The sequence below is a fragment of the Tamandua tetradactyla genome, chromosome 2 (assembly GCF_023851605.1).
Source record: "Tamandua tetradactyla isolate mTamTet1 chromosome 2, mTamTet1.pri, whole genome shotgun sequence".
Taxonomy (NCBI): domain Eukaryota; kingdom Metazoa; phylum Chordata; class Mammalia; order Pilosa; family Myrmecophagidae; genus Tamandua; species Tamandua tetradactyla.
The window spans coordinates 205,771,009-205,782,187 of NC_135328.1; positions in this window are offsets into that span (position 1 = coordinate 205,771,009).

Below are 11,179 nucleotides of genomic sequence, written 5' to 3' on the forward strand. Positions count from 1 at the left end.
TTTATTTTCTTTCGTTTCTGCGGGCCCCAGTCTTGAGTTCATTCCCAGTATATCTTGGGGTGTCTCCTTCTGACTTTGGGCCCTACTACTATCGAGGTGTGTTTTTAAAAATATCTATTTTATTATTATTATTTTGGGGTATAAGGGCTGGGAACCGAGCTCAGGTCTCCCATGTGGTTGTTGGGCATTCTGCCACTGAGCTATTTGTGCACCCCTGCCTAGCTTTTAATAAACCCTCAACTAGAACTGTACCCCCTACATGAGATCTGGGCCTTGGTTTGACAGGGAATTACTGGCAAACCAAGTTCAAAAGGGACCCTTCAATGCAAAATCAAGTAAATGCAAAATTTTAGATGAGTGAAGGAAGCCAACTTGCAAAATAACGTTATTAAGATAATCAAATGCCCCAAACACAACAGAAAACCACAAAGCATGGGAAAATCCAAGCAGAAATGTCTCAGCCAAATGATCAAATCTAAACACTGGAGGGGATACAGAATATGGAACAACTACTCAAAGATGTTTATAAAGAAATAAAGGATAATAGGAAGACACTAAGAGAACATAAAGAAGAATTTGAAAGATTAAATAGAGAAATGGCCTATCTCACGGAGATGAAAGATACAGTAGACCAAATTAGAAATATACCAGAGACAAACGATAGCACATTTGAAGAAGCAGAAGGAAGAATAAGTGAGCTAGAAGACAAACAATTTAACTAGAGTGCACAAAAGAACAGATGGCATGAAAGATGGAAAAAATGGAACTGGATCTTAGGGAAATGATGGGCAACAAGAGGTGCACAAATATAAGAATTACTGGTTTCCTAGAAGGAGAAGAGAAGAGTAAAGCGCTGGGAAGGTTAGCTGAAGATAAACTTGGGGAAAATTTCCCAACTCTGTGAAAGATATAAATACACAAGTGAAAGGGGCTTAATGAACTCCAAATATAATAAATCCAAATAGGCTTACTCCTAGACACGTACTAATCAGACTGTCAAATGTTGAGGAGAAGCAGAGAGTCCTGGAAGCAGCATGAGAAAAGGGATCTACTACAAATAAGGAAAAATAGCCAAGACTGAGTTCGGACTACTCAGCAGGCACCGTGGGGGCGAGAGGGCAGTGGTGTGATATATTTAAGACCCTGAATGGGAAAGGCTTCCTACCAAGAATTCTTTATCCAGCCTAGTTGTCCTTCACTATTGAGGGAGAGGTTAAACTTTTCAAAGACGAAGAAAGACTGAGAAAACTAGTCAACAAGAGACCTGCTGTACAAGAAATACTAGAAGGAGTCCTGGCAGCTGAAAAAGAAATAACCAAAAAAAACCCAAAAAATAAGAGAGAGTGGTCTGAAAGAGGGCATAGAATGGCAGAGTACCAGTAATAGTGATTTAAAGGATAAATAGAGAGGGAAAAGAATATATAATCTGACAAATAAAAACTAAAGGATACGATGGTAGATTCAGGAACTGCTTCTACAGTAATAAGTCTGAATGCTAATGGACTCAACTCATCAATTAAAACATACAGATTGGCGGAATGGATTAAAAAAATATAATCCGTCTATATGCTGTTTACAAGAGATGCATCTTAGACCCAAGGACACAAACAAATTGAAAGTGAAAGGATGGAAAACGATGTTCCATGCAAGCTGTAACCAAAAGAAAGCAGGAGTAGCTATAGTGATACCAGACAAAATAGACTTTAAATGTAAAGGCATCATAACAGACAAACAAGGACACTACATATTAATAAAAGGGACAATTCACCAAGAGGAAATAACAATCATAAATGTTTATGCTCCCAATCAAGGAGTTCCAAAGTATGAAGCAAACATTTGTCAAACTGAAGGTAAGTGTAGACATATCAATAATAATACTGGAAGACTTCAATACGCCACTCTCCGCTACAGATAGAACAACCAAACTGAGGACCAACAAGGAAATAGAGAATTTAAACAATATGATAAATGAATTAGACCTCATAGACATATATAGGTCATTACACCCCCAAACACCAGGAAATACATTCTTCTCTAGTGCACCTGGAATGTTCTCCAGGAAAGACCATATGCTGGGACACAAATAAGTCTTTATAAATTAGTAAGATTGAAATTCTCCAAAGAACTTTCTCTGTTGACAATGGAATGAAACTGGAAATTAATAATCACAAAGAATCAGAGCTTTCACAAATATATGGAGATTAAATAAAAGCACTCTTAAATAATCAGGGAGTCAAAGAAGAAATTGCTAGAGAAATCAGTAAATATCTGGAAATGAATGATAATGAGATTATAAAACGTATTAGAACTTAACGGGATGCAGCAAAAGCAGTGCTGAGAAGGAAATTTATTGTCCTAAATGCCTATATTGAAAAACAAGAATAAGTGCAGGCCATGGTGGCTCAGCGGGCAGAGTCCTCATCTGCCATGCCAGAGACCCAGGTTCGATTCCCAGTGCCTGCCCGTGCAAAAAAACAAAACAAAACAAAAAACAACAGGCAAAAAATCAAGGACTTAACCGCCTACCTAGAGAAACTAGAGAAAGAGCAGCAAACTAACCCCTAAGCAAATAAGAGAAATACCAAAGATTAAAATAGAAGTAAATGAACTGGGGAACAACAAACTAATAGAAAGAATCAAGAAAAATTAAAAACTGGTTCTTTGAAATATTAGTGGTCAATAAGAGGGAAGCGTATGGGGTATGGGATGTATGAGTTTTTTCTTTTTATTTCTTTTTCTGGTGTGATGCAAATGTTCCAAAAAATGATCATGGTGATGAATACACAGCTATGTGATGATATTATGAGCCACTGATTTTACAACATGTATGGACTGTATATATGTGAATATTTGTCAATAATATATATATATATTTAAATTGATTCACTTGTACCCAGAAGAGTTGAAAGCAGTGACATGAACAACATTTGCACACCAATTGTTCATAGTAGCATTATTCACAATTGCCAAGAGATGGAAACAATCCAAGTGCCCATCAACAAATGAGTGGATAAATAAAATGTGGCATAGACAGACGTTCGAGTATTACACAGCAGTAAGACAAAATGAGGTCCTAAAGCATATGACAACATGGATGAGCCTTGAGGACATAATACTGAGTGAAATAAATCAAGACACAAAAGGACATATTGTATTATCTGGCTATTATGATTCTGGTAAAGGTAATCTTGGAGGTTACACTGTAAAATATAGCAGACCTAGAATATACAGAAGTTAGAGATGGGGTAAAGGCTACCTAATGAGGTTGAACCTAAATGCAAGGAAAATTATAGAAGTGATGGCAACTAATTAGTGGGTTATAAGTAACATTGCCATACCGAAGCTGAATGTGATTGGAAGCAGATGTATACTGCCATGTATCCCACTGATTAAATCTACAATTATAAATAAGCTCTCGCATGAACTGTTTTAAAGGTTTTGTAGTAGACAAAGAGTCAATAGAAGAGGGGTATAGGGAAAAAACGAAAACTGCATGCTATGGCCAATAGTCAACAGGAAGACATCATCTGTACCACAGCACTACCAGGGGCAACAAATTGGGGTGGGGGAACAAGTGATCGGGGTAGTTTTGATTTGATAGTTGATGACGCTGTATTTGTTGTTTCTTTGTCTCTATGGACCAATGAAAATCGTCTAAAATTGAGAGTGCTGCTGATTGTACAACCAAGTGAGGACACTGTAAGACATGGTTTGTTTATTTTGGACAAAATTCTCCATAATGCCTAATAGATGGAGAGAGCCAAAGGGTACAATGACTGAGAAGCAGAATGGCAAATTGTGATACATTTGCATGATGAAATATGGTGCAGCCACAAAAAGGAAGGATTTCGAAAGGCGCACAACAAACTGAATAAACCTGGGGGGCAATGTGCTATGCTAAATGAACCAGAAATAAAAGAACAAATATGCTAAAGTCTCTTTCAGAAAATACTTATAAGAAAATGGAGCCTAGACTATAAGTCCTTGTGGCAGTCACACTGTATTAGGATTCTCTAGAGAAACAGAATCAACAGGGAACACTCACAAATATAAATTTTATAAAAGTGTCTCACGTGATCGCGGGAACGCAGAGTCCAAAATCCGCAGGGCAGGCTGTGAAGCCAATGACTGTGATGGAGGGTCTGGATGAACTCCACAGGAGAGGCTCGCCAGCCAAAGCAGGAAGAGCCTGTCTCTTCTGAATCCTCCTTAAAAGGCTTGCCGTGATTAGATTAAGCATCACTCATTGCAGAAGACACTCCCCTTTGGCTGATTACAGATAGAATCAGCTGTAGATGCAGCTGACCTGCTCATGATTTAATTCTATCAAATGTCCTCGTTGCAACAGACAGGACAGCACTTGCCCAACCAGACAAGCAGGTACCACCACTTGGCCAAGTTGACACATGAGCCTAACCATGACACATAGTTATATATAATAACAGTTAAAATAACCAAAAAACCTATATATAATAACAGCTAAAATATCAGGCCTCAATTAGAGTTATAAACAAAGCCAATCTGGCTGGAACTAAGTCAATTCAGAATACAGGGTAATAATAGATGATAGTTTATGTACTCTAGACCTTCACCTACTATATGTGACCAAAGTCTAGAACTTAAATTTTTTTATATAACACATAATTTATATCAACCTGTCTGGATAGTTCGTTTAAACAACCCAAACTCCTGGAGTCCAGAATGGAAATGAAGCCTTGTAATTCTGTATAGTTTAATGTAATACCAGGATACATCTCAGACTATGGTGGGCTGATAATTAATAAGTGTTGATAGATTCCCTTGAGGGTTTGAAGAGGGAAAAATGTATCTATTAAACTTTCTCATCTGGGAAACCCCAGGTACCCTCTCAGTCACTGGGGACTCCCAAGAAAATAGGCCAAGCCCTTGAGTTTGAGGCTTGCCACCTTATGAAACTTATTTCTGTAGTGGAGAAGCCAAGACTATGTATAACAAAGCCTAAGAGTTACTTACAGGAAACCTCTTTTGTTGCTCAGATGTGGCCTCTCTCTCTCTAAGCCCAACTCTGCAAGGAAAATCATTACCCTCCCCACTAGTGGAACGCGACATACAGGGGTGAAAATTTACGGGACAAATGTGGGGCATGACTCCTGGAGATGAGTCTGGCCCTGGCACTGCAGGATCGATAATGCCTTCTGAAACAAAAGTGAAGAAAGAAGTGTAATAAAGTAAGGCATCTGTGGCTAAGAGAGATCAAATATAGTCAAGAGGCTATTCTGGAGGCTACTCTTACGCAAGCTTCAGTTAACGTAATGTTAATATGGCATATGGTTTTCTAAACCCCAACCAGTATCATTCTTGTAAACTCTTAAGAACACCTAGGGTTTGAACTAAGACGCTATAAAATTTCAAGTACTAGGTTTGCTTTCCTGGAACCCGGAGGTTCCAAGGATAGATAAATCCTGAAATCCAACCTCTCCAAGATTATCAACTAATTCTATCTCCCCGTCCTTTAGTGTTGACACACCTTCTCAACATGAAAAAGTCAAAATGGACATTGCCTGAAGATCCCTATAGACTGGGAAACGGTTCAAAGGAGAAGGAGGAGATAAAACAGAGGAAATGGGATTTAACAAAATGAGTATGATTTAACAAATGAGTATGAAAGCCTCCAGAATTTTGGATCAGCTAGAAGGAAAAATCTGAAATAGTGGAACGGTAATTCATAACAAACTCTGAAATCTGTTCTGTAACCGCTTTTTGAGGTGCAATTTGAAAATTATTGCTTTTTCTTTCTTTGCTCTGTATATATGCTATATTTCACAATTTAAAAAAACCATTTTTTTAAAAAAGGAAATATGATGACTTCAGTAGTCAGAAGAGAGAACTTTCACCTCCACTTCAGTCAGCCAGCTTCTCCCGGGGAATTCATTAAAAACCTTCATCGAAGAATGGACATAGTCCAGATAACATCACCAGTTAAACACCAGAAGGTAGGGTTTAGCAAATGAGTATGAGTGCTGAATCATTATATTGCTATTTCTTTTAGTCTCTAGTATCTTAGAGCAGCTAGAAGTAAAAACCTAAAATTGTGGAACTGTAACCCATACAAACTCTGAAATCTGTTCTACAACTATTTGTTGTGCTGTGCTTTGAAATTTGTTGCTTTTTGTATATATGTTATTTTTTCACAAAAAAAAGAAAAAAGAGATGATAAAAAATATATATATATATATTCTTCTAGCCTCCTATATTATGGAGCAGCTAGAAGGAAAAATCTGAGATGAGGGTATGGTGGCCCATGAAAAACTCTGGGATCTTTCCTGTAACTACTTGTTGAAGAGTGCTTTGAAAACTATTGCTTTTTTCTTTCTTTGCTTTGTATATATGTTATATTATACAATAAAAAAAGTTAAAAACAACACAACAACCTTCATTGAAGTTGCCAGCTTGCAGCCTGCCCTATGGAATTTGGACTTGTGCATCCCATAGTTGGGTGAGACACCATTATAAAATGTTATAATATTTACAGATCTCTCCTGTTGGTTCTGCTTCCCTAGAGAGCCCTGACTAATTCACCTCTAGGAGGTGAATTTTGGGAGATGGTATAGGGTTTGCTGCTGAGATATGTGTTTACACTTCACATTTAATATTCTGCATGAGAGTCTCATTCATTCCTAGAGCATTTGTTAAACATCTACCAGGTACCCGGCAGGCTTTGAAATGCTCAGGTACTAGGAATTTGAGGAGTATGATGGAGAGTTGGTGGAGAAGCCATAGAATTCTTTTCTTGTACATACCCTGTGTCTTCATTATACTCTTTTCCCTCTGGGCAGGCAAGACTGCGTAGTTTTGGCAAAATACCTAATATTCCTAAGAAGCACCATTTAACCTTCCCCCAAAAGATACAGGACAAAAAAAAAAAAAAAAAGCTGATGCTAATGTAAAAATGGACAAAGGCAAGACAAATAAAAGAGCAGCGTTGCAGGTTGTTTGCCCTTTCCTTCTGGCCGGCGTCCTCTGGCACGGTTACAGCACTCTTTGTCTCCTGCAGGCAGGAGACAGACACGTTTTCCCAGGGCAGCAGCATCCTTTATCCATAGACTATTTCAGAAATGCTATCTCCAAACCGCCAGCAGAGAGGGAAGGAGTCTTTGCTAAAACTGTTGACAGAGTAAAGCTGTTGTCAGGTCAAAATTCTATTAGCTGAAACTCCTGGGCTGTAGTTTTTGAAGGTCAAAATCAGACAACGAAGTGCCTCCATTATGCCTAGGCAAGAAGGATGAAAGTGTGGTGGCCGTGGAGTATGGAGGGAAGTGTGGTGGCCGTGGAGTAAGGAGGTACTGTGCCGTTGAGAAATTCAGGTATTCTGTGGTTCATGCAGTCCCTTAAGTTTGCTGCACTATAGTGATTGTTTCAAATATAAGCATGGTCATGCTACCTGCTGCTTAAAATCCTGTAAAGCCTCTTGGTCCTTGCTCATTGCCCCCAGAATAAAGTGCAGTGTCTTAACCTGGCACAGAAGTATCTTCAGTACTTGGTGTCAGCCTCTTTTCTTGCTGTCCCCCTGTCCTGCCCTTTGTGGACCAGCAATATTGAATTATTTGCAGTTGTCCCAAGCATCACCCTGATCCTTCTGTTTTGCTTTACCTTACTAAAGAATCCCTGTTTGTACTTGAGGTCACCTCCTCCAGGAAGCCTTCCTTGACCTTCTCTATACTGGTTAGAGGTCCTTTCTCTGTCTCCTCTTCTTAATTGTGAGTTCTGAAGGGCTAAGGGCTATGGTTTGTTTTGTTTTGTGTTTTTTTAGGACAATGGTTTTTAAACCTTGTATCCCCAGCACCTAGCATGGGGCCTGCTGGATCCTTAGCCCTTGTTTAGAGAGTCACCTGGGAACATAAGCCCTCAGTGGCTTGTTCCCAGGGGAAGGAGACACAAAGCAGCTGGGCTATACTTTCAATCTCACCAATCATGTTAGCCATGCCTACTTTCAGGGAGAATTGATGGAGGGGTGGAGAGAGGCTGGGAGGAAACAGGGTGAATAACTCACCTTCCACCACCAAAAGAACATACTGCTGCCTTTGCTGTCTAGAATTTATAATACATTATTGCTAAATGAATTTCTTTTCCATGATTTCTTTCTTTTTGTTCCCTGTTTTAAAATCAAAATGCCTTTAAATCATATAATATGTGTACATGGTTTTAAAAACAGTAACAGGATGTGACATATTTTAATCCTAATCCCATTTTGTAAAGGCAGCTGTTTCTTCTAATCCCTGTCGAGCATTGTATGTTCGAAACTGTAATTAGCTCATCTCCTTGGAGATGTGATTAAATGGAGAGTGCTTGTTAAACTAGATTGGGTAGAGGCATGTCTCCACCCATTTGGGTGGGTCTTGATTAGTCTACTGGAATCCTATAAAAGAGGAAACATTTTGGAGAAAGAGAGATTCTGAGAGAGTGGAGAATGACATAGCCACGAGAAGCAAAGTCCATCAGGCAGCGACCTTTGGAGATGAAGAAGGAACATGCCTCCCAGGGAGCTTCATGAAACAGAAAGCCAGGAGAGAAAGCTAGCAGATGACGCCGTGTTCGCCATGTGCCCTTCCACTTGAGACAGAAACTCTGAACTTCATCGGCCTTCTTGAATCAAGGTATCTTTCCCTGGATGCCTGTGATTGAACATTTCTATAGACTTGTTTAATTGGGACATTTTCTCAGCCTTAGAACTGTACACTAGCAATTTATTAAATTGCCCTTTTAAAAGCCATTCCATTTCTGGTATATTGCATTCTGGCAGCTAGCAAATGAGAACACAGGATAATGTATGGATGGGTTTATAACCAAAAGCGAAGTCTGATGTCCTAACTCCAAACTCAGTCCCCAGCCCCGGGCAACCATACTTTTCTCTGTTAGGTATTTCTTCCGATAGTTTCCTTCAATCAAGAAATCAATATTAATCGATTTAGCAGACTGATCTAAGGCCCAGAGCTGACCATGTCACTCCCTGCTTGAAACCGACGGCTGCCTGGGGCCTTTTGGAATAACGCCAACCTCCTCCAGAAGGGCAGGCCTGCTCCTCTGACCTTCCTGCCCCCACTTATCTACTATTCCACTTCCTTTTCTTCGTCCATTTGCCTTTTCAATTTTCACATTCTTAGAGTGCCCACGTCTTGGAATTCATGTACTTGTGTCCTCTCTCCCTGAAAGTGAGCTGGACCTAATGACTCACTCCTTACAAATGGAGTGTGACAAAAGCAATGGATGTCAATTCTGTGGTCAGGTCCCTAAAGGTTCTGGAATCAGTCCTGCTTGCTCTCGCCTATTCTTTTGCTTGTTTGTTGTAAACTTCCCGATGGAGAAGACCACGTAGCAAGAAAACCTTAATACCCACAGGCCTAGCTCCTAAAGAACTGAATCATGAAATAGCTTGGAAGTGAATTCCCCTCCCCTAGTTGAGCCTTCAGATAAAACCACAGCCCTGGCTAACACCTTAATTACTGCTTTGTAAGAGACCTTGGGTCAGAGAATCCAGCTCAGCCTAGATTCCTGACCTGTAAGAAACTGAGATAATAAATGTTTGCTCTCTTAAGCTGCCAGATTTGGAGAGAATTTGCTACACAGTGTTCTAGTTTGTAAAAGCTGCTGGAAAGCAATATATCAGAAATGGAACAGCTTTTAAAAAGGGGAATTTATTAAGTTGCACATTTACAGTTCTAAGGCTGTGAAAATGTCCAAATTAAGGCAAGCTTATAAAAATGTCCAAATTTAGGCATCCAGGGAAAGACACCTTGGTTTAAGAAGGCCAGTGATGTTTGGGGCTTCTCTCTCAGCTGGAAAGGCACATGGTGATGACTGCTAGCTTTCTCTCCAGGCTTCTTCAATGGTCCCTGGTCTTGTGGGCTCTGTCGGTTCTGGTGGCTCTAAAGCTTTTCCCAAAATGGTTCCCTCTTAAAGGGCTCCGGTAAGCAACCCCACCTTGCATGGTGGAGACACATCTCCATGGAATCCACCTAATCAAAAGTTTCCATCCACAATTGGGTAGGTCACATCTCCATGGAAACGATCATAAAGCTCCCAGGCAGCAATATTGAATGAGGATTAAAGGACATGGCTTTTCTGGGGTACATCATAGCTTCAAACTGGCACACACAGCCATAGATGACGGATACAAACGTTACATCATTTCCCACCCTCTGTTCAGTCATAGGATGATTTTTCCTTCTGCCACAGGATTTAAAAAAATCTTCCTCCCCCCGCTCCACTTCCCCTGTCCCCATATTCATCAAAAGTCATGTTCACAAACTGGATGTTTCTCCACACTTGTTTCTATGCCCATATAATCATACCAAAATATTAAACATGAATTGGACTTATGAGGCCATTCCATTATTTATTCTTGAACAGTGTTTTCTGGCGTCATTTCTAACACAGACCCCCTGAAGTACCCCTGGTATCTGTCAATTATATGTGGCCTCCTCCTCGCCAAAAGGAAATCCTAAAGAACTGCACAGTTTACATAAGCAACTTAACAGCAGCTGGTGAGAACCACAGAAATATGCATTTCTATTTCTTTCCACGGGAATCTGGGACTCTGCCTAGGGCTTCCAAAGCCACAGACAGCTCTGAACAATCAAGAATGTGCTGCTCTGAAATCACAGACCCTCAGGCCAGTGGAGTTGCAAAATGACAGCGTTGTATTTTAAACAAACATCCCAGCCTCTCTACAGCCGAATGAGTGTTGTTCTTCCAAACAGACCTTGTTTGAATCCTTCCCAGAATTCTTTGAGGATTGCCTTTTCAGTTCATTTCCAGGGAGGATGAGAACACTGGGCTTCGTTCATCATCCATCAGTCGTTAGTTTTCACCCTTCCCCAAATCCCATGCCCTAAGTGGACGGCCCTTCTCACCCCTGGCTGAAGCATCCCTCCCTGGGGGTGGCGGAGCCGAGCCTCAACAAGCACAGCCCCTCCTGCTATTTGCTCCCAGAATGCTTTACTCGCCTTGGGTATTAGCATCATGAAGTACTTTAATCATTTAGATCTCATTTCCCCCCAGAGGGACTGAAAGCTTCTCGAGGGTAGAGATATTGTCAAACTTAGTCAGCACTGTGTCCCCAAGGACTGCCCCAGCCCCGGCACACAGTGAGCGCTCGATAAATGACAGTTACAGGAATGAACAGAGGGGCTGTCGATGACTT